This window comes from Suncus etruscus (genome assembly GCF_024139225.1).
Source record: "Suncus etruscus isolate mSunEtr1 chromosome 15 unlocalized genomic scaffold, mSunEtr1.pri.cur SUPER_15_unloc_15, whole genome shotgun sequence".
NCBI classification, from domain to species: domain Eukaryota; kingdom Metazoa; phylum Chordata; class Mammalia; order Eulipotyphla; family Soricidae; genus Suncus; species Suncus etruscus.
This window is the reverse complement of record NW_026060292.1, coordinates 18,681-22,626: the sequence shown is the minus strand read 5'-3', so window position 1 is coordinate 22,626 and position 3,946 is coordinate 18,681. Positions and strand designations below refer to the sequence as shown.

The following is a 3,946-nucleotide window of genomic DNA, read 5'->3' as shown; positions in this document are numbered from 1 at the left end:
ACATAGCTGACCAGTTATTCCAGCACCATTTATTAATGAGGCTTTCCTTGCTCACTTCCTATCTTCACATTTTTACAGCTTTGTCAAAATTTAACTCATCACAATTCTGAGATCTGTCTCAGGATACCCACATGTATTCCACTTAATCTTAGAGCTGGTCTTTATTCCAATATCTTGCCTTTGAATTACCACCATTTTATATTAGAGTTTGAAGTTGGGGAAGGTGATGCCTGCCAACCCTTTTTTCCCAAGGAGTGCTTTAGCTATTCATGGAGGTTTATTGTTCCATATGAATTTCAGAAATATTTGGTCTATATTTTTTTAAAATACCATGAGTATACTTATAGGATTTTTTGAATCTGTACAATGATTTGGGGTAGTATTGCTCTAATAGGTATGTTAGTCCTCCAAATCCATGAATAGGAGTGTGTTCCCAATTCTGTTTCTTTAATTTCTTGAAGTAGTGTTTTGTCATTTTCTTTGTATAAGTCTTTCACCTCTTTAGTTAAATTGATTCTGAGAGATTTGATTTTCTGTGGTGTGATATTTTAAAGTACCTCTATCTTCACTTTCTTTATTGTGTATAAGAAAGCCATGGAATTTGAACGTTAATTTTGCAGCCTGTCACCTTATGGTAAAAATTTATTGTTTCCAGAAGCTTTTTGTAGTCTTTAGTATTTTGTAAATATGGTATCATGTCATCTGCCAATAGGGAAAGCTTGCTTCTACTCTCCCTATATGGACGCACCAATAAAATCTTCTTGCCTAAAGAATTAATAAAGAATGTGTGCTCAAACTTAGCAAATGATTTCTCTGCATCTGTTGATATGTTCTTGTTTTTCTTTTAATGATATGATGTATTATGTGAATAGATTTGTGAATGTTAAACAATCCTTGAATTCCTAGAGTGAATCCTTCCTGCTAATAATTTTAATGTATTGTTTGGTTATATTTGCTTGTATTTTGTTTAGTATTCTTGCTTCTATATTCATCAAGGATATAATCCTGTAACTCTATTTTGTGTGTTGTCTCTGTCTGCTTTTGCAAACAGAGAGATGTTGTCATAATAGAAACTATTTGCAATTGTTTCTGTTTCTTCAACTTCCCGGAAAAGATTGAAAGGATTGGCTATAAGTCATCTCTAAAGGTTTGAAAGAATTTCTTAAGTGAATTCATCTAGGTCTGGGCTTTTGTTTCAGGGAAGACTTTTGGTTAGCATTTCTATTTCTGCAAAAGTGATAGGTTTGTTCAGGTATTTAAAATCCTATAACCTTGGTAGGTTATAGGTATCCAAGAATTTATATATTTATATATTTGTTTTAAGTTTTCTGATTTTATGGCATAGAGGTTCTCAAAGTAACACCTGATGATTATTTCAATTTGCATGATGTCTGTTTGTTATTTGTCCACTTTGTTTCATTGATCCTTTGAAATGTTGTTTGGGTTTCCTAGTTCAATCATTTCTGCTCTAAGTTTTGATCTTTTCTTCCTTCTGCCTACTTTCAGCTCTTTTTGTTTTTTATTATTTTCCAATTTATTTTTTGGCATAACACATTTTCATTATGTATTTTCAGAAGGTTTTAGTAAGCTCTTGTTAGTTGATTTTCTGTTTATTCTTTTGTTTCTGAACATCAGGTGGCTTCAGATACACATTGTCATCTAAATTGCTATGTTTCTACTAGAATGAGATTATTCTAAGAAATTAATCACAAGGTTCAGGTATTCCAAGCTTTATTGCTATTACTGTGATTTTTTTCAGTGCATTTTTTCAGAGCATGTTTTCAGCTGCCAAGTTTTCTAGAAGTATGAGAGGGCAGAGTGAGGGTGCCTTGAGTAACTTGTAATAGGTCCTGGTGATGTCGCTCCAAATACCCGCATGCCAGGAGTTTTGGTCAGAATGGTGTGCCTGTAAATAGCCGTGGATGATTGATGAAGCAGGCCATTGAAGAAGCAGTCACTGTAGTTGATGGGTGCAGCAGATGTGGTATTGGCTTATACTCTCTTCCTGAGATTGCCAGCTCTCAGCTGCATGGCCAGTGTACCCATAATTTTCACTACTTGTTATACATGTATTTCAATAAAAAAGTCTATAGAGCTGGCCTGGTGCAGATATGGTGACTTCATTTGCATTTTCCAATATTTTAACTTATACTGTCAGGTTATTTTTGTGGGCCCTTTCTTCCTTTCTCATCAGATTTCAAAGCTCTGAATTTTCATCTTAATACTGCTCTTACAGTGCCCCACAGTTCTGGTATCTTGATTTCTCATTTCCATTTGTTTCAAAATTCTTTTGATTTCCTGTCTTACCTACTAGTTGTTCAGTAGTAAGCTAATTAGGTTCCAGGTGTTTATGTTGCTTCTCCATTTCTATTTGTGATTAATATTTATTTCATTTGTATCATGGTCTGAGAAGGCAGTTACTATGATTTCTATTATCTTGACAATGTGGGTGTATGTTTTGTGTCTCAACATGAGGTCTAATTCTGGAGAATATCCCATTTTCATAAAGAAGAAAGTGTATTTGGGCTTTGTGCTTGAAAACCTCTCTGTATATCAACTAAGCCCCTCTCTTCATTTCTTCCTTCACGTTAAGTATTTCCTCACTGAACTTAAATCTAGTTAATCTAGTCAAAGGTGACAAAGAGAGTGGTGTTGAAGCCTCCTACTACTGTGGTACCATCCTTCAAGTTTCGTACAAGGCTTCCTTCAAGACTTTTAGCAGTTGTTTTAAGTGTTTTCTTGGTCCTGCATTAGGTGTATATATATATATATATTAAAAAGTGTGAATACTTTGTGGTGTACATGTCCTTTTATCATTAAGAAATTATCTTCCCAATCTTTTCTAACCTTTTTGAGCCAGAGTCTAAGTTGTCTGATACTCGTATGTTCACCTCTGTCTTTGTTAGACAGTTGCTTGAAGAATTGTCTTCCAACCTTTGACTTTAAGTCTGTGCTCTAACAGGTCACATGTGTTTCTTGTAGGCAGCAGAAAGTTGGGTTAAGTTTCCTAATTGATCCTGCCACACCATGTCTCTTAAATGGTGTATTTAGTCTATTGACATTGAGAGAGAATAATGCTATAGAGTTTTCAGCCATCTCTCTACTGAAATTTGATGTGTTTGTGGGGTTTGTCTTTTATTTTCCCCCGAATCAGATAGGAGCAATAGGGATGTTGCAGACCCAGACTGCCAGGAGGCGTTAATCGTGGGTCATGTGGGCTCAGCTCATCATTTTCTCGCTGCACTCCACCCTGAGGAGGAGGAACAGGTAAGGATTATCCTACCTTTGGGGTTTGTCTTTTATTAAAAAATTAAAGTAGCCCCTTCAGTTTGTATCTTAAAGGTGGCTTCAAGTCTATAAAGTTTTCTGAGTTGTTTATCTGTCAATTTGTTTATGGCACCTTCACATTGAATACGATTCTGACTTGGTAAATTCTGGCATAGTAAAGTATCCTTGGTGAGGTATTCATTTCAATGAGCTTTTTCCCCCACTATATTATACTGTCTTCAGGCCTGGATGGTTTCTATTGGTAAATCTCCTGTGAATCTGCTTATTCGGTTACAACCTGTTTTCATCCTAAACAAAGCTGGCTTCTGGTCCTTCCCCCTCTCTTTACATTTTGAAAGCCACCTAGTTGTTGGAACAGAGAAGTCATTCCTCTGCCACTCTCCTCTTTCCCTTACTAGTTGTAGATTCTGGTACTTAATAAAACTTGCATTTTTGGTAGGCCTCTCTCTCTGGCTCCATGAGGTGAAACACTCAAAGATCACACGTTTCACTCTTTACAGCTAGGTTTGGTTTATTTCCTGCCTTGAACCTTCTACAGACCTGATTATCCTGGGGTGGGATTATGACATGTGGGACATTACTGAGGCTTCTTTGTATTGAATTCTTTTTTCCTTGGTGCTTTCAGATTCTATCTGTGCTTTTTATCACAGTGATTAGC

General features: G+C 36.0%; 1 non-coding gene across 1 annotated transcript; it reads right to left on the bottom strand.

Annotated features, from left to right (window-relative positions):
- Window positions 1-3,149: 3,149 nt before the first annotated feature.
- On the bottom strand, window positions 3,150-3,290 carry LOC126000472 (U8 small nucleolar RNA). The gene has a single exon (XR_007492762.1). It is a non-coding gene; the product is annotated as a U8 small nucleolar RNA (small nucleolar RNA).
- Window positions 3,291-3,946: the final 656 nt, after the last annotated feature.